Source organism: Apium graveolens, chromosome 10, assembly GCF_009905375.1.
Source record: "Apium graveolens cultivar Ventura chromosome 10, ASM990537v1, whole genome shotgun sequence".
Lineage (NCBI taxonomy): Eukaryota > Viridiplantae > Streptophyta > Magnoliopsida > Apiales > Apiaceae > Apium > Apium graveolens.
The window spans coordinates 178,329,616-178,350,752 of record NC_133656.1 but is presented as its reverse complement, the minus strand read 5'-3'; the positions used below and the strand labels follow the sequence as shown (position 1 = coordinate 178,350,752).

The 21,137-nt window shown below is 36.8% G+C and overlaps 1 pseudogene; it reads left to right on the top strand.

Annotated features, from left to right (window-relative positions):
• LOC141691349 (uncharacterized) overlaps window positions 1-14,318 on the top strand; it is a 28,179-nt pseudogene extending 13,861 nt beyond the window's left edge.
• The last annotated feature ends 6,819 nt before the right edge of the window (window positions 14,319-21,137 follow it).

Genomic DNA, 21,137 nt, shown 5'->3' with positions numbered 1-21,137 from the left:
TTATTTTAAATACCCGAAAGCACATTTATGACCTAAGACTTCTTTATAAATGATATGTCATTGATTACGTGATGTATTATGTGTTATACATGACATGTTGTTTGACTATCGGTCTATATATGCAGTGTTTACTTCGTTATTACGTAGATTTCAATCCGTTAATCGGATTTGGGTAAAATGAAGGGTAGATAGAAGTGTGCGTTGAATAGAATCTTGTGAGTTGATGATTGATAGATGCTTATGATATGTGAGCAGAAGAGGCAAGGCGTAGGAAAGGGAAACAGATAGTTGAGGAATAAGACAGTTGTGATTGGAAGCGAGTACAGAGTAGTAAGCTAATACCAGGCAAGTGTTCTGAACTTTCTCGAGATATTGTAATTCTTGATAGTCTTGTTGACATTGCAAGTGCTTTGAAGCACGAAAACCTAAACCCTGATTTCAGTTATTGTTCTTGAGCCATGAACCATAATATTTTTAAACCATTGATTACTGTAAACCCAAACTTGAACCTCAGGTATACGATACTATTCCATAAATACATGCAAATAAAATCCCAAACACTGAACTGAATTACTTGTACATTCAACCATTGTATCCTATGCTTTGAGAGCCCAAATCTTTGAAACCCTGAAATATTGATTCTTTTGTTATCCAATTCTTTCATTACCCAGCATTAAGCTTTTAAACTACTTTATTGATCCTTACAAAGATTGAAACCCTTTCATTGTTAACACTCATTATTGTTAATGATTCTGGTTATTGTTAATTATTGCATATTCTGTTATTATGTTAGAATTGGATTGTTTTTATAAAATTGTGGACCAGATTCGTGGTCAGACCATATAATGGTCAAGTTAGGCCAATGTGTGCCTTGGATCCAGTAGTTAGAGCAATGATGTGTGCCTTGCTCGGGGTTAGTGCGTGACTGATCAGCAGCCTAACCTTGGTTTTTAAATTAAAAGTATATTATTCAATTCTAAATCATAATCAAATGTTCACTTGATATCATTATCATAGTCACCTGATGATCATTATTCTCAGTTTTGTTATTGTGACTTGCTGAGCTAGTTAGCTCATTTATGCGATGTTGTTTATATTCTTTCCAGTTAAAAAGGAACCAGTTGGTAGCGAGGATCCCCATTCCAGCGCGAGAGCTAGGGGTTCAGGTTGAGGAAGCTGAACTAGTAGACTTCTTTTGGGATAATTTAAGTTTGTAAAAGTTTGCAATAATGTTTGATACTCAGTGTGAGTTTGAAATAGTTGGGATTTGAACGGTTTGTAATATATTAGTGTGTTGGCTTGTGTGCATACTTTAACCTGTCGCGGTCCGTGGTGGTTGATAAGTAGGGTCACTGCATATATTATTATTATCTATATTATTGTTATAAGCAGGTTATAATTAAGGTGTGTGTGTGGACCCCAAACTTCTGACCCGGGTTTGGAGGGCGTCACATTTCTTATATCCTGATCCAGTCTGATCAAATAAGCTTTTTCAGACTCAAGATTGAATTCCACAGCCCTATAACCCAGAAAGGTAGTTATAATTTTAGCAGTGTTGGGCTTCATTTCAACTATATCACCCTTGTGATCTCTGTACTTTGGAACATATGTGCTGTCAGACTTAACAGAATAAAGTCTTTTCTGTCTCTGAATCTGATCCTTCAAATAGTTTACAGCACTTTCTGTCAATCTGTCATCCACTTGAAGTAAGAATAATACATGCTCCAGTTCTTCAAAATACTTCAGTGGAATGGCATTTTGCCTTATATGATAAACCCTACCATTTGTCATAAAGTACAACAAGATGTGTTCTTTCAAGTAGGTATGGTAAACCATTTGTACAGATTCCAGTTGATTCAATCTCTCAGGAGTTGCTCCAAAACCTGGTTCACTGAAGGAAGTTGGATCATTGGTAGTGTTCTGTATTCTTCTTTCATCAGTACTTCCCAATCCAGTTTTATCTCTTGCTTCCTTTCCAGTAACTACTCTTGCTTCAAAACCACTTGCAGCAGTCTTCAGAGGTTGAGTTTGTTTTGCTTTAGTGAATCCTGGTAGGAGTTTCTTTGGTCTATCTTCTGATATCAAGTTAACTTGAGCTATGTCAGAGGTTACTTGCTTCTTTGGAATATCGGAACTTACTGTCTCTTGACTTTGAACAACTTGAGCCATGTCAGAGGTTGTTTTAAAAACTTTTCTTGAAGTCAGAGCAAGATCATCCTTTTCATCAGTGAATTCTTCATTCTCAGGAGGCACATAAACCTTGATAGGTTCACCAACCTTTTCTTTACCCTTGGATCTTGGATCTATCTGCGGTTGTGATTTAGCCAATGTTGCTTCAGTATATGTCCTTTCTTTTATCACAATGCCTTTGAGTTTTGGAAGTGTCTTTTTACCAGAAGCTTCAGATTTAGATGTGACTTTTTCTGATTTAAGTCTGGCTTCTTCTTCCATTAAACTCTCCAAGTCCATTCCTGGATTTTCCTGAAGAAATAACTGTCTTGACATTTCTTCATCAAGATCTAAAAGTTCATCAGAACTTATCTTTTTACCAGTAGCAGAACTAATTCTTTTTACAGCATCAGAACTTGTCCTGTGACTTGTGATTTCAGCTTTTTTTGATGAGAAACCTCTACCTTGACTATGACCTCTACCCATTCCAGAGTTTCCTTGATCATCCTTTTCATATCCTTCCCTTTCAGTGTCTTGTCAGTCTTGTATTTGGACTTAATTACTTTCTCCCCCTTTTTGGCATCAGCAGGTAGTAGAAGATAGACAAGCAATTCCACTGAGGCTTGGATTTCAGTAAGTTGAGATTGCTGAGCAGCTTGATTTTTCAGAATATCATCAATCTGAGCTTGTTGTGTTTCTTGAGTCTTCTCAATATAAGCAATCCTGTCAAAGGTAGGTTGGAAGAACTTTTTCTTATCAATCTTGTGAACTTGTTCTTGCTTCATTAGTTCTTCCCTTAAGAGATGTAACTCTGCATGAGTATTTGAATGAAGACCTTGTAAATGTTTAGTACTCAATACAGTGACTCTAAGCTGTGTTTTGAAATCATCAGTATTTAACATCTCATCCGCTTTTGTCAATTGCTCAGCCAGATTCTGTGCAGAAGGAGCACAGGTGACTGAGTTCCATTCCTTAGTCCACTCCTGTCCTGCAGGAGTTTCACTCCAAGGTACTGGTACTTCTCTTGTAACAAACTTCTTAACAAGTTCAGATTTAAGAACTGTTTGTTGAGGAGCATGTTCTGAAGGACCTGCTTCATCAGCATCTGCTTGTAGAGCAGCATCACCAGTATCTCCAGCATTTGCAGCATCAGAACTTACAGAATCAGTATCTTCTGATAAAACAATAGTGTGAGTAGCAATGGAGGCTTCAGCATCCTCTAATTGCTGATCTGGTTCTAAGTTCTGATCAACAACCATATCCTGATGCTCACCAAAATTCTGATCATTAGCATCTAGATGCAGAGAAGGTGTAGTAGATAACTCTGGAGTTTGTACAACATCAGTAACAGGTGTTGTTGATGGATTATTTACTGTTGGAGCTTCTAAGAGAATTACTTCAGGCACAACCAAGGTCTGAATATCAATATTAGCACTTGTGCCTGGATCAACAGGAGATATAGATATTTGAACAAGAGATATAGATGGTGTGGTGGCCTGTTCAGTAACAGCTTCCTGAGTTGGAGTTGATGGAGAAGTAGAGACTGGAGCAGATTCCTTTTCTTGTGAGATTAGAGATTCCCGATCCCCTTCCTTAGCTGCTGCTTCTTCATCATCTGAAACTGGCCTTTTTGCCCTCTGTTTCTTGTATCTCTTTGTAGATATGGATTCCTTTGGAGTTTCAGGAACAGTCATTCTTCTAAGCCTCTTGAGAAGCCTAGATCCCCCAATTCCAGAATCCTTCTGAGAAGTCACTTTCTCAGCTTCTTTAACAACAGGTTCTGAAGAAGGAACCTGTTCCTCAGTATCAGATTCATCTCTCAAAGCAATCCTCCTTCTCTTTTGAGGTGTTTGAGGAACAGTCTTTGTCCTCTTAGACTTGGAAGATGAAGGGTTCACAGGAGGTTCTGAGGATGAGGGTTGAACTGTCTGTGAAGTTGAGAGATATGATCTAAGATATTGCCTTAGTGTAGGTTGAGTAGAATGAATGGTATGTCCTGATGGTTGTTGTGATGTTTGGGAGGTTGTTGGTGATTGGACATCAGGATAAACAGATTTATAAGTATCAGGATCAACATTTACTAAGATCTGTTTTACAGACTGAGGAATCTGTAAAGGTCTAACCACTGGTTTCTTAGTGTCAGCATTTACCAGGTCATTAAAGTATCATTTTGCAACTTTAAAAGGTGGAGTTGAGGTACTGGTTAGTTGAGGTTCATCAGTACAAAAAGTATATATAAGTTGACAGAATCTAGCAAAGTAGACAACATTCCTATCCTCTGTCATCCTATCCCCAATAAAACCAATTATAGCCGTTGCAAAATCAAAATGAGTTTGGTTTATAATGCATACCCGATGTGCTGACTCATTATGGGGATGGCATCAAAATTCGAACACTTGTTCCCAAAAGCTTTAGTGATGCAGTCGAAGAAGAAGCTCCATTCCCTCCTGATATGAGCCCGTTTCAACTGCCCAAGCTTTGCCAAACTCTGTTCATATCCCAAACTGGCCATTAACTCCTGAAGAGCTGATTCCTCTGGAATTGAAAAAGTACATCCTTCTGGGAGATGTAGAGCCTTACGTATTGTACCAGGAGCGATTGCATATGTAGAATCACCCACTTCAAAAACAATACTAGGAGTACCATTTGGACCACCATTATCAAAGTTTCCAGTCCTCCAAAGTGTCAGAACTTGTTGACTTGAGAAGACGGAAGGTTGGGTCAACGCATACCCGATTTCACTATGTGCAAGAAGAGCTTGCACCAAATGCAATTCAGATGGAGCTTCAGCATTATCAAGAATAGCAACATAATTGTTTGGAACAAATTTAGCTCCATCAATGATTAAATCCTTTGGTGCCATGAAATTAATCGAGATGTGTAAGTGCCTGTTAGGTGTTTGATAGAATGTCTATATGAAAAACCAACGTTAGAAGGAGTAAGAGAGTAAAAGCAAATAGAGAGAAAAAGTGTGAAAGGAAATAAAAGATTAAAAAAAATCCTCTCTCTATCTTACTTATACCTTAAAAAAATGTAACCGTTGGACACCTGTCAGACATGCAGTAATAACGGATAGTTACTGGGCTCGAGAAAACAGTAATCATTACTTACCCACTTGCAGTTTTTCAAGGAAAAACCGTTCCACTTACCCAGTTATTCCATTAATCAAGATGAAACAGTTTTAATTCAAAATTGAAACCGTTCCCACTTATTTAATTATTTATCACTGTAACATCAATATTCTGAAAAAAAAAATCAAGTGAAAATGACCATAATAAATCAGATGAGCAAGTACTGATAAAATCAGAACTTAAGTTAAAACAGAATTTATATGATCATCAGAATATGAATATATATCAGGATTTATCAATGCATTACAAAATATCTCAGAGACAAGATCTTGAAACAAAAATAAATTTCATTAATATATCAAGAGAATACATTCATGAAATTTAAATTACATCAGAACTTGTACAAGATTTCCCTAAGCTGCTAAACCTAATGTCAACAGCCTTTGTCCTAACTCAAGAAGCAGGGCAAGGCTGATGATGAAGAAAAACAAGAAGAAGAAAAAAAATCATTTCTTCTTCCTACTCTCGACAAACAGAATAGCGAGTCGAATGATTCGCTCTTGCTGGCGGAGAGCTTCCAGCCTGTCCTCCTCCAATCGCTCCAGATGGCGATGGTAGTCCATGTAAAAGAACAGGAGGTGGGTGAGTACCTCCTGGGGAACGGAGTCCCATATCTCATCAGGAATGGTAGTAACATGCCATTCCTGCTGCCAATCAGCACAGCTCAGCTCCATGTTGAAAGTTTCGTAGTTCAAAAACATATTGTATCTGACCATGGTGTTTTTGATATAAAAAGTATGAAGGTGAGTTTGTGAGAAGAGATTTGATGGGAAGGCTGATGTGAAGTGGTTGCTTATATAGGCAAGAGAATGCCAGGAGACGTAAAGAAATTTAATGCTTACAGGTGGAATTAATTCTACCTCGTCTCCCCAGACTTGGAAAAAGAAAAACATTCATTGGAAAGAGAAAACATGGTTTAATGCGCACAAGAAGCAAGTAAAAGTTGACTGTTCAAGTACGAGTACCACTATCCCTAACCATAGTGACTATTAATCTTCCACTTCAACATATTCAGGTTTAAACTGAGACTGTTGTTAAATTTTATCCACAAATAAGTCAAGTAAAGAATCAGACTGTAATATCAGAACTTAGACTTATATCAGAACTTAACAGTCATCAGAACATAATCTCTTAACTCGAAAAATGAATGCCTATCTTAGTAAATCCTCACACAAATTCTGATTTATATTCTTCAGAACATAATCATCAGAACATACAATCAAAACTTGTCCTCAGAATTTGTGCAATGTGACACAATGACTGTTCATCTAAAATTGATCACCACAGTGATTTTCATCATTCATGTAGAGTGGTTAGTGTGTGCATTAAGCTAAATATCAGACAAAGAGTAAAGTCTGATTCACTTCAGTACATCTTAGAAATAAGGCATAACTAAAACTTTGCTAAAGAGCTGTCATTATCCTGAAACCTACTGTTGAATGAGTTCATGCTTGAGTCCACCTCAACTATTGTGTGCTAATTTTGTGCATATTTTTAAATTCCTTTTTACAGTGGCTTCTCAGTGTAAGTGAGTCACGACTGCTTATCAGAATTTATGCTATTATCAGAGTATTTCTCCAGTAATCATAGAGTGTGAAAAGTCACCAAGAAAATATTTAATTTGCTTTTCTGATGCATATTACTTAATACCAGCAATGCACTTGGGTCTTCCCTTCCACATTTTTACTCTAGATCTCAGAGGAGTACCTGATTTTTTTTAATCCTTGTTTCGCTTTCTTTTTCTTTTGATAAGTGAGGTTTATCAGCACTTAGTACATTCAACAGATTTACTAGCATCAGAACTTAACAGATGAGTAGCATTATTCTAGTTTGTGACTTAGTAATAAGATAGACAAAGTAAACTCAACTAAGCTCAATTATCAGAATTTGCTTGTGTCAATAGATTTCCACAGAAATAATTACTTCTTACATGGGATCCCTTATTTATTGAAGACTACTAGATCAACATCTAGCACAGTTATCCTCATAGGATTGAATAGTTACCTAAACAGACATATCACTATCAGAGTTTAGAAACATTAATCAGACAACAGTCAGTACTTCAACAAATTTTTCAATTAAGCACAGAATACACAAAGAGATTAAATTCTGTAAATACTGATCATAAAGTCTGATGGACCAGAACAAAACTAAGCAGATTTAGAGAAAGAACCTGAAACCATTCCAAGTTCATTTACCAATCTTGTAAAAGTAGCTTCACACAATGGTTTTGTGAAGATATCTGCTAGTTGTTGATCTGTTGGAATAAAGTGCAATTCCACTGTACCTTCATCTACATGTTCCCTGATGAAGTGGTACCTGATGCTGATGTGCTTTGTCATAGAATGTTGAACTGGATTACCTGTCATAGCAATAACACTTTGATAATCACAGTAAATAGGGATTTTGAAATATGTTAACCCATAATCCAGTAACTAATTCTTCATTCAAAGAATCTGTGCACAACAACTTCCTATAGCAATATATTCTGCTTCTGCAGTTGATGTGGAAATTGACTTTTGTTTCTTGCTAAACCAAGAAACCAATCTGCCTCCAAGAAATTGGCAGCTTCCACTTGTGCTTTTCCTGTCAATTTTACAACCTGCAAAATCTGCATCTGAGTAGCCTATTAGTTTAAAATCTGATTCTCTGGGATACCATAATCCCAGATCAGCTGTTCCCTTAAGATATTTAAAAATTCGTTTCACAGCTATTAAGTGAGGTTCTCTTGGATCTGCTTGAAATTTTGCACAAAGACAGGTAGAATACATAATATCAGGTCTACTAGCAGATAGATAGAGTAGAGAGCCAATCATACCTCTGTAATCAGTAATATCTACTGATTTACCAGTATCCTTATCCAGTTTTGTTGCAGTGGCCATGAGAGTGGATGCACTTGAACAATCTTGCATTCCAAATTTCTTCAACAAGTTTCTGGTGTACTTAGTTTGACAGATAAAAGTGCCTTCTTCACTTTTCTTGACTTGAAGGCCCAGAAAATAGCTAAGTTCCCCCATCATACTCATCTGATACCTTGACTGCATCAGTTTGGCAAACTTCTTGCAAAGTCTGTCATTTGTAGACCCAAAAATGATATCATCAACATAAATCTGGACCAGAAGTAAGTCCTTTCCATGGTTGAGGTAGAACAGTGTTTTGTCTATTGTTCCTCTGTTGAATCCACTTTCCAGAAGAAACTGAGCTAAAATCTCATACCATGCTCTAGGAGCTTGCTTAAGTCCATAAAGTGCTTCATCAAGTCTGTAGACATAATCTGGATGTTTGGAATCTACAAAGCCTGGAGGTTGTTCAATATATACTTCCTCCTCCAATTATCCATTGAGAAAAGCACTTTTCACATCCATTTGAAAGACAGTAAACTTTTTGTGAGCAGCATAAGCCAAAAATATCCTTATGGCTTCTAACCTAGCAACTGGTGCAAATGTTTCATCATAATCAATTCCCTCTTGTTGAGAATATCCTTTTGCAACCAGCCTTGCCTTATTCCTTGTAATTATGCCATCACTGTCAGTTTTGTTTCTGAACATCCACTTTGTACCAACAACAGACCTATTCTTTGGTCTTGGCACTAGGGTCCAGACTTTGTTTCTTTCAAATTCATTTAACTCTTCTTGCATTGCTTGTACCCAATCAGCATCTTGAAGAGCTTCTTCCACTTTCTTTGGCTCAGTCTAAGAGAGAAAAGAATTGTAAAGACATTCGTTTGAAGTACCTGTTCTAGTTCTGACACATGCATCAGGATTTCCAATTATCAAATCAGGTGTTTGTGATTTAGTCGACTTCCTTGCAGATGGAAGGTTTTCTCTAGAACTGGATGCTCCCCCATGATCCATGCTGTCTTCATTTTCATTTTCTGATGCTCCCCTGAAACTATGCTCTCTGAGCTGGATTCTTTAGAATTTAGATTTTCAGAATTATCAGAACTTGGCTTGTCAGAACTTGACGAATCAGAACTTGAAGAGCCAGATGTGTATTCTGATGCTTCTTGAGATGTGGTATGTTCTTGTGTATGCTCCCCCTGCATAGGTGCATCTTTCTTTGGCGTAGTCACCACAGTTTCAATAACATCAGAGTTTAATCCATCAGAGTTTACAGTATCAGGACTTAGACTGTCAGGATTTTCAGTATAAGAACTTGAGTCTTCATTTTCAAATCTCAGCTGATCATGATCAATAAAATCTTCAAGACCAGTAATATTCTTGTCATCAAAAGAGACATTGATAGATTCCATGACCACTCTTGTTCTCAAATTATAGACTCTGAAGGCTTTTGTGGAAAGTGGATATCCAACAAAGATTCCTTCATCAGCTTTTAGATCAAATTTAGATAGCTGTTCAGGATGAGTCTTGAGAACAAAACAGTTGCATCCAAATACATGAAAGTACTTCAGATTTGGCTTCTTTTTATTCACCATCTCATATGGTGTTTTTCCTTGCTTGTTAATGAGTGTTGCATTTTGAGTAAAACAAGCAGTCTACACAGCTTCAGCCCGGAAATAGGTTGGAAGCTTTGCTTCTTCAAGCATTGTACGTGCAGCTTCAATGAGAGTTCTATTCTTCCTTTCAACAACTCCATTTTGCTGTGGAGTTCCAGGAGCAGAAAATTCCTGCTTAATTCCATGATTTTTGCAGATTTCTTCCATTATCAAATTCTTGAACTCAGTGCCATTATCACTCCTTATGGTTTTCACAGAATCTTTGACCAATTTATCCAGATGTTTGACATGATCAATCAAGATAGATGCAGTTTCACTTTTTGTGTGCAAGAAATACACCCATGTGTATCTGGTGAACTCATCCACTATGACCAACGCATATTTCTTCTTTGCAATAGACATGACATTCACTGGACCAAATAGATCAACATGTAGTAGATGATAAGGCTCAAGAATTGATGATTTAGTCTTGCTCTTGAATGAAGATTTTCTTTGTTTGGCCTTCTGACAAGAATCACAAAGGCCATCAGGAGCAAATACTGACTTTGGCAGTCCTCTCACAAGATCTTTCTTGACTAGTTCATTTATATTTTAGAAATTTAAATGAGGGAGTTTCTTGTGCCAATTCCATCTTTTTTCAATTGATGCTCTACTCATCAGACAGATTGCAGAACCATCAGTACTTGTTGAAAGCTTAGCTTCATAAATGTTACCACGCCTGTTTTTTTTAGAACAACTTTTCCTTTGGATTTACTCACAACTTCACAGTGTTCTTCAAAGAAATCAACATGATAACCTCTGTCACAGATTTGACTTATACTCAGCAGATTGTGTTTAAGTCCTGAGACCAGAGCTACTTCTTTAATGATGACATTCCCAAGATTGATATTGCCATATCCCAATGTTTTTCCAATGTTGCCATCTCCATAAGAAACACTTGGGCCAACTTTCTCCACAAAGTCTGATAGCAGGGCTTTATTTCCAGTCATATGTCCTGAACATCCACTGTCCAGAACTAGAATATTTTTCCTGTTGCCCTGCAATCACAAAGACCACTAATGATTAGTTTTAAGGACCCATACTTGCTTGGATCCTTTGGCCTTATCAAGTTTGTTAACATTTGCAGCGGATTTAGCATCAGAGTTTATGTTAACATTTTTCTTATCAGAACTTACACTATCAGACTTTGAATCAGAATTTACACTAGAAGGAACAATGGAAACTTTCTTCAAAGAAGGTTTTAATTGATAATAATCATAGTACAAACTATGATATTCCTTACAAGTATAAATGGAATGCCATAAACTACCACAATGAAAACAAGGATTTTGTGGTTTATATCTAACAGATTGACTCTTAACTCCTGATTTTGAAGGTAAGGAGTTTATGTTCTTATTCTTCCTGCAAAAAGAAGCCAGATGGTTAGAACTTCCACAGTTATGACATGTTTTCCTAGGAGCATTAGGAACAGGTTTATAATCATTGCTTTTATTCACACCTTCCTTTCCATTCCTATTTTTCCTAGGTGATTTTACCTTGTTTGCATTCTTAACCTCTTTCAGCTTATGCTTAAGCTGCTTCTTAGTCATTAAGCCTATGTTTACTTCAGCTGTCTTTTCCTGTTTTAGTTTGTCAGAAGTTAATCCCTCTCTAACTTATGATTTATCATTATCAGACTTTACAGTTACAAACTTAACAGGTTTTAACTTTGGCTTTTGCTTAACAACAGGCTTAATTTCTACAGTTCCTTTATCATTCTTATCCTCTCCATAACCTAAGCCCTCTTTCCAATTTTCACTACTTAGCAAATTTTGAGTTGTTCTGCCAGAGTTAGTCCAAGTCCTGATTATCTCTCTTTCCATTTCTAACTCAGTTTTTAGAGATTCATTCATTTTTAGCACTTCATTCCTAACATAAAAAGCATCATCTCTATCCTTCTGAGTTTGATGGAACATAACTAACTCTTTTTCTAAGAAATCATTTCTTTTCTTAAAAGAAAGATTTTCAGAAGTTAATCATTCACATGTTAAAGTTTGGTCTCTATAACTAACAAACATGGTTTTAAGATATCTTCTCAACTCATTAATATCATCAGTATGAAAAGCATAAGTAGTATGAGGTACCTTTGTTTCAGCAGCTACAGAACTTCTCTCAACACTTTCTTTATCAGCATTTGCCATCAAAGCATAGTTCTCCTCACTTTCAGAGTCTGAGGTGTCTGTTCAGCTTTTCTTCTTTGTGACCAGAGCCTTGCCTTTGTCACCCTTCACTTTCTTGCGATCAGGAGATATGTGGCCTTTCTCACCACAGTTATAGCATTTGACATTGGTATAATCTCCTCTATCAGACTTTCCTCCTCTGCCCTCAGATCTTTTGAAATTCTTTTTATCAGAACTTGAGCCTTTCCTGGAAAACTTCTTTCCCTTCCTGAACTTCCTGTATGCAATCTTTGTGATCCCTTTCACCATAAGAGCACACAACTTCATCATCTCCTCATCAGCATCAGTCTCAGGCAAGCTTTCAGAATCTGAGTCATCATCACTTTCAGAACTTGATGACTCAGTATCAGACTTTGTGAAAAGAGCTTTACTCTTGTCTTTTCTTGAGGTAGCTGCCTTGGGGGATTCTTCTTCAGCCTTAAGAGCAACTGTCCTTGACTTTCCTCCTTTCCTCTAGCTTCTTTGTTCCATCTCAAGTTCATGAGTCTTGAGCATTCCATAAATTTCATCAAGAGTTGTTTCATCAAGACTGTAGTTGTCTCTTATTGTTGTTGCCTTCAAATCCCAACATTCAGGAAGAGCTAACAGGAATTTAAGGTTTGAATCTTCAAGATCATACTCCTTATTAACCAGTGACAGATCATTCAAGAGTTTGACAAATCTATCATATAAATCAGTCAATGATTCATTAGCCTTTGAGTCAAAGTGTTCATACTCTTGAGTGAGTATTGTCTTCCTGTTCTTCTTAATTGTATCAGTTCCCTGACATCTTATTTCCAGAGCATCCCATATCTCCTTAGCAGTCTTGCAGTTAATTACCCTGTTTGACATTATATTATCAATGGCACTATGCAGTAAGTGTCGTACCTTAGCATCCTTAGAAATTGATGCGATATCTTCAGCAGTATAATCACTCTTCTCCTTTGGTACGGTCTTTGCTGCTTCACCTGCAACTGCAACAGCGAGCTTGGTTGGTTTGTGAGGTCCTTCCTTGATTCAATCAAGATATTCTGGATCTGTAGCTTCCAGAAACATGGTCATCCTCACCTTCCATATGGCATATTCAGATGGTCTCAGTATGGGAACTCTGATGGTTTCATACCGACTTTGAATTTGTGTCTTTGGAGGTTCTTCAGTTTTGCTAGGCTTAGTTGGAGTTTCTGTGTCAGACATGATTGTGTTTGGATCTTTAACTGTATGTGCGTTAACAGATAGGCTCTGATACCACTTGTTAGGTCACAAACACTGTAGAGGGGGTGAATACAGTGTAAAATACAATCAAATCGAACTTTTAATATTTCAAGTAACAGAAAACAAACTTTATTGAAATAATAAACTCTGTTACAGTATGGAACTGTTACCTCTCAGTGATGAACAAATATCACGAGAGCTGCTAGGGTTACAATAATTAATCTCTTCGAATATGATAACACTTCTAGTGTAAACCCTATGTCTGTGTTTATATACTATACAGTTACAAGATTATCGCTAATTGATATGGAATATAATTCTGCTTCCTAAATTACATCAATCAGATATCTTTTCTTCCAAGTATTCCATTCTTCACGGAACTCCTTCTTCATGCATATCTCTTCTTATGTTTATCTCGATCTTCTTTCCTTTAATCAGCTACTATCCTTATCTAAACATACTCCAGCACTTAAGTTCTGATATCCATCTTCTAATGATTATCTCCTGATAATATAAGTACTGATATCCTTAAGTCCTGACTTCCAGTAAGTACTGATTTATCCTGTTTAAGTAAGATTTGAAAACTAAACATAAATTATATTAGCCATGACATTATCAAATATATCTAACATTATAGAAGGAATTTTTTCTTGAAGGTTTCCATCGACGAGAGTTATTCTTGTACATTTAAAAAAATTGAACATTCCGGGATGATTTGTATACACATGATCCGTTACCTTAACAAGAAACAAAAGACGATGATACCGCAAGATCTTGTCACAATGAGGTGGACAATAAACGGAAACAAAGTTGCGGGGCATCTACCGTGTACCCCTCGGATGCTTGGTAATATTGTAGAATCTCAAACGGCAAGATATAGTGGATTGTGTAAAGCTTTCCAAAAATTTGTCCGTTTTTGGTAGTTGCTTCGTTCCGCGGTACAATTACTTGATGAGCGTGATCGAGAGAGAAAAGGAGTATGTGATTAAGTCTTTTCCGGGAGAAGAGAGAGAGAAACAAATAAATGAGGACTATGAAAGTGATGATGAAGAAGATGATCCATTATTAGATCCCCCAAGGTCACAAACAAAAGGACGTCCAAAAGCGGGTAGATTCAAAAGTGGTGTCGAGACGTCAAGTTCAAATAAATAATTTCGAAGGTGCAGTTTTTGTGGGGCGAGGGAAGAAGGCCATGATAGAAGAAATTGTCCCTCGAGATTATTAGGAAAAAAAGATTGTAATTTCTTATCATGTACTTTGAAATATTAATGAATTTTAATTAAATATTTTCAATGTTGTTAATGTTAGTACTTGTTGGCATTATTAATAATCCCAAAAAAAAGAAGTGACTCCAAAATTTTTTTTGAAAAAAAGTTATTTTTGAAGATTTTTTTTTAAAAGTTGGGTAGAAAGTTTTCTGTAAAACAGAAAAAAATTATATAAAAAATAAATCATTTGCAAGTGCAGTGACCAATCTGCAAAACTCTGTTACCGCCACAATGTTTAATTGCGGTTGCCGCATTGTTTCATTGCGGGGGTAAATAGAGTTTTGCATGATTTTGCAGATTGGTCACTGCACTTGTAAATGATTTTTTTTATATAATAATTTTTCTGTTTTACAGAAAACTTTCTGCCCAACTTTGAAAAAAAAAATCTTCAAAAATAATTTTTTTGGAGTAACTTCTTTTTTGGGATTATTAATAATGCCAACAAGTACTAACATTAACAACATTGAAAATATTTAATTAAAATTCATTAATATTTCAAAGTACATATTCCAATAATGCTAAAAAAAACAAACCGAATTAATGATAGTTTTTATTATATATTTTCTAGATTTGGACAGTTTTTTTGAAAAAATTGGGCATTACCTCTTTATTTTAAAGTTAAACTTAACCTGTAAAATAAAAAAATCGGCATGACCTATTTGTTTTTAAGCCAACCAAAAACCTGTAAAATTTCAAACCAAACCAAACTAAACTTAAAAATAAATGGCCTTGACATGCCAACTAAAAACAAACCAAACCAAACTAAACTTAAAAATAAATGGCCTTGACATGCCAACTAAAACCAAACTAAAATAAATACGTCTAACCAACCAAAATAAATACAACAAATATGAATAAAATACAACCGAGCAAAATATGTACAACTAGCTAAAGTAACTATAAGTCACTAATCAAATAACAAACTAGTGTCCCGCCTCTCTTTGTAGAATGCCCCACTCAGAAATGTGTCTAGCAACCCCTTTTGATAACTCATGCGCCATCCGATAGCGAAAAGTCTGTACATCAACTTTAGCGTTCCACACAGCTAATGGCAAAGAGATCCCGTTGAGCATAGCGTCCATATACTTGGAGACATATACACCACAATCAATGCCACCATCTTGCCTGGGTCGAGCATCAAGACCATGAACCCCCATATATTTCAATGGAAAGCGTGATGGATGCAAATAATTGAGCATATATGGGATCAACTTTTCCTGCAAAATTTTACACATATTTAGATAAAAATAACGGAAAATGAACCTAACAAGTCAATATTTCATTATTAATCTATTTAAAACTAGTGGTAGGGAATTAAAGAATGATATAGTTACCATAATATAATACTGGAAGGGGTGAACGATGTTCCCTGGTGTGTCTTTATCGTCCCTAATAGGATCAATGTTTAGCACTCTCATTTTGTTGAGATTAACAACAAACAAGAACCAATGAGAGTTATCACACGTGGGGAAAAATGTAAAGTCACAAATCTGAAGAGGCAAGCTACCCCCCTTGTCAGCATAATCTCTAAAGAACTTCTCCATTGACTTCTTGGCATCACCTTGTAGGCTACTCGGAGAAGCCTACAATTACAAGTCAAAAAATAGGTTAACATTTATACAACAGAATTGATATATGTTTAGGCTACTAGGAACAGAAGACTCGCCCATGCCCAAATGTACAAATGGAGTGACAAGGGAGGAAGAGGTCTCTAAAGATTCTGGAGTAATAGGCATCTACAATTAAATAATAAATTAAGTACACATTTAACACTTAGTTTAATCCATTTATAACTAGTTGTAGGGAATTATATGATAATTTACGGGAAATGAACCTAAATAAGTCATTATTTTCATTATTAGTCCATTTTAAAACTAGTTGTATGAAATTGATGATATTTCACGGGAAGTTAACCTAAAAATGTCATATTTTCACTTTTAATTCATTTATAACTAGTTGTAAGGAATTAATCCATTTTAATCCCATTTAGTTGACATAATAGGGAATAAATAATACCTTTAGTGGAATAGGTTGAAATGTCGTAGATCTGTGGAACGGTATTGGAGTAGTATAATCAACCTGCAATTGGAAGCCGATACATAAACATATTCAACACACGAAGCTAAAATATTTTAGGTGCATAGAATGACAATATTTGTTAAAGATTTGTACCTCAGGGGGAATGGATACAGCTGTGGGAGCAGGGGGTGGCTGGAACATTAGCAGGAGACTGAACCTCAACCTGCAATTAGAAGCCGATACATAAACATATTCAACACACGAAGCTAAAAATGTGTAGGTGCATAGAATGACAATATTTGTTAAATATTTGTACCTGAGGGGGAATGGATACAGGTGTCGGAGTAGTGGTGGCTGGAACATCAGCAGGAGACTGAACTTCAACCTGTAATTAGAAGCCGATACATAAATATATTCAACACACGAAGCTAAAAATGTGTAAGTGCATAGGAGGACAATATTTGTCAAAGATTTGTACCTAAGAGGCAATGGATACAGGTGTAGGAATAGTGGCGGGTGGAACATCACCAGTAGACTGAACCTCAACCTGCAATTACAAGCCAATACATAAACATTATTCAACACAGGAAGCTGTAAATGTGTAAGTGCACAGGAGGACAATATTTATAAAATATTTGTACCTGAGGGGGAATAGATATATGTGTAGGAGCATGGGTGGCTGGAACATCACCAGTAGACTGAACCTCCTGCAATTACAGCCGACACAGACATATTAACTGAAGTTCTACGATGCATGAAATGAAAGCTTTTGTTAGAAATTTATACCTCACGTGGACGTTTAGGGGGGACAAGTACTGCGGTATCCTCCTCAGGACCACCAGTCTCATCCTACCATTAATGTAAATTAAAGACACACAGGTCATTTACATATTCAATAAATGAATTTTTAAAGATCACAAGTTCGTGAATGATAGTTATTAGTACCTCACGAGGACGCTTCTGAGAGATAGGGGGCGCTGTCTGTTGCGAGGTACTAGGAGCTGCATCATGAATGTCTACCTCACGTGCATCTCCAATAGGAGGCTGACGCTCAACAGGAGGCTGACGCTCAACAGGAGGCTGCTGAATATCTTTCGGTCTGATGAAAGCGGGCCTACTGTATCCAAGACCCTTCCACTCAGTCATTACCCGATCATAATGTGCGAGAAAATCGGGAATGACATCATAGAACCAGCTAGGAGGGCCGCGCATGTGGATCATGTTTGTCATCTTCATAGCACTCTCTAACTACAAATAAATAAACAAGTGAAAACTGTAAATAAGTCCTTATTTTCCATTTTAATCCATTTACAAGTAGTTATAGGGAATTAATGATAACCCACGGGAAATTAACCTAAATAAGTTCTTATTTTCATTTTTAATCCATTTACAAGTAGTTATAGGGAATTAATGATAATTCACGAGAAATTAACATAAATAAGTCCTTATTTTCATTTTTAATCCATTTACAAGTAGTTATAGGGAATTAATGATAACCCACGGGAAATTAACCCAAATAAGTCCTTATTTTCATTTTTAATCCATTTACAAGTAGTTATAGGGAATTAATGATAACCCACGGGAAATTAACCTAAATAAGTCCTTATTTTCATTTTTAATCCATTTACAAGTAGTTATAGGAAATTAATGATAATTCACGGGAAATTAACCTAAATAAGTCCTTATTTTCATTTTAATCCATTCACAAGTAGTTATAGGGAGTTAATGATAATTCACGGGAAATTAACCTAAATAAGTCCTTATTTTCATTTTTAATCCATTTACAAGTAGTTATAGGGAATTAATAATAATTCACGGGAAATTAACCTAAATAAGTCCTTATTTTCATTTTTAATCTATTTTACAAGTAGTTATAGGGAATTAATGATAATTCACGGGAAATTAACCTAAATAAGTCCTTATTTTCATTTTTAATCCATTTACAAATAGTTATAGGAAAACAGGTAAAGACTGCAATTGGAAACAAGTTAAGAATATCATACCGCATCACCCATCATCTGCTGAGGGTACCAGTCACGGGGCTGTATGATATCGCCCTCAGGGGGTACACAACGAGCGATCCTCATCTTACTTACCCGTCTATACCACTGCATATACTCGCCGAGAGATACAAACCCACCCTCAACAATCTCCGGCCCGCCCGTAGCCACATAACTCTCCCACTCGGCAACATACTGCTGATGCATAGCAAGATGTTGAGGCCGCTGAAAAGAAGACTGTTTCTCCAACCTCAGAACAGGGGGGTCAAACGGATCATCTGGTATATGCTGGCACATCCGAAACTGTCTCAGTACCCTATCAGAATACTGGTACTCAATGATTTCAAATGCCACCAGTGGGATACAACCAAGAGCCATATGACGGCATACCGGGAAATGAGTAACATCAACATCATCAGGATCAACCTCTCTCTCGTAAAGTCTGGCATACGGCTGCCATGTCACCCAGTATAGCTGTAAACTGTCCAAATCACCCCGGTAGTTACGTGTATGGTGGTGGGGGTTTACTCTACTAACCTTCACTGGCTCGGCCCACGCGCACACCCTCAGCCACCGAATCTCCTGCTGAGGCGCAATCTCCGGTCTCCCGGATCTCTCGTAAGCCCATAACAGTAATAGCAGACTACACCCATTAAAGGTGCGAACAGACCTATCAGCCGACAAAGTCAGTGATCTGTACAGGTGTGCTAAAACAGCTGCACCCTATGCATAATCACGAATCTCCAACTCCTCCATCAGCAGCTGCATATACCGAGGATGCACCACGTCCCGCGAAGATGTAGGGAAAAGCACGCCTCCAATAATAAATAACATATAGGCCCGTGTATGCACTCTGCACTGCACCTCAATCTGAGTAGCATCCATATCTCTGGTATCAGCTCTCGCCCCGTACCGGTTCCTCAACTGGTTAAAATGCAGCCCATCCTTATAGAACTCCCTGCGCTCCTGCTCTGACATAGACGGATCCTCCCAGTTCTTCATGAACCACGCCTTCGGGTGCTCAAGCTCACCGTGGGTGAGAGGACGGCCAGTAACCGGTAATCCCAGAATCATATAAACATCCTCCAAAGTAATAGTCATCTCCCCACACGGCAGATGGATTGTGTTAGTCTCTGGCCTCCACCTCTCAATCAAGGCCGTAATGAGCCTGATGTCATTTTGCCGAACCACCCGGGGGTTGACGAACGCCCCAAAACCATATGCATCCAACAGAGCCTGCTGATCTGAAAGTATATGCCACTCAGCCATCCTCGCTGTCAGCTGTCTAACATCTATGGTATTCCTGTCCCCGCCCTCCCAGATCAGACTGCTAATATGGCGGTCCTGCATAGTCAGCAAGGATCGATCAAGAGGTCCACACTCAATATCCATAGTATCTGCAATATTTTAAACCAAAAAGCACATCAGTACAACTCCAAATAAACAGTAATTAAGAAAAAGAAAACAAACAAATCTGTGAAAATATCATCTCAACACAATCAAATTATTACAACACGTGTTTTCTAAATTTTTAAGTGTACTACTTTGCACGTAAATTCACATGAAATTAACAAAAAATATTGTATATTTTCCATTTTCATTCGAATTATTCACTCAATAAATCAAAATATTACATATAAAATATAGCAAATTCAAATAAAATTTACACAAGGGGAATATAGCAATCAGTTCTCTCTTCTCTCATTCTACTATTATTATTTATGAGTATATATATAAATATTGATATTGAATCAGTCTAATAATTTTTTATAAATTGTATTATGAGGATATAAAACTCTTTTGCAGGGCATAGTTGCAGTGGTTCAAATGATGTATTTTTCAGCAGTTTTGCTTATGTACCAGACTCTCTATAAATGAAATAATAACCCAAACAATCATTGCACAATTGCAGTATACAAAATTTTTGAGAAAGCCTAACTAACTATTGTTAGTCCCTTAACAATATAGCAAGAATTACAGAAGGGGGGTTGAATGGAATTCTTGAACCTTTTTCTTGAAATAAAAATGTTCAACTCGATTATGGATATATTTGTTTTGATTAGCACAATGCGGAATGTAAACTTGAATGAATCAAAACATAAGTAATTAAAAACAAGAGTCTTTAAAAACTTTCTGGTGGATTTAAACAATTCCACCAGAGATATATATAATATATCGAGAGGACTCTGTGTGCAGAAATGCTCACAGCTGCTTACAAAATAGAACTGCTGAGAATACAGGAAATGCTAAAGATTGTGCTTACAAAGATTTCTCTGTTTGTATGTTTCTCAGCTATCTTAGTTATTTTTCTATTTGATACTCTCTTGGTTTATATATTACCAAGATTACAAAGTCAAAAGAACTGAACAAATATAAAATCTAACAGTCTTGATCTTTGCTGCTTTTCGTCCTCTATTACCCAGTTAATGGGCTTCCACAATGTGTTTGTATCCAAATCGACGGCTGTGTGTCAGCTTTCATTGTTCAACTGATTTTTGAATCTTGATATGATCATCCGTCGACTTTCAGATCATCCGTCGATGACTTAATTGATCATCCGTCGACTGCTATGTTAAACATCCGTTGATAGTCATTTGATCATCCGTCGAAGCTTTGTTAATCATCCGTCGGTAGCTATTTTGGCACTTGACTTCATTTCACTTATACAGAATTACAAGACATTG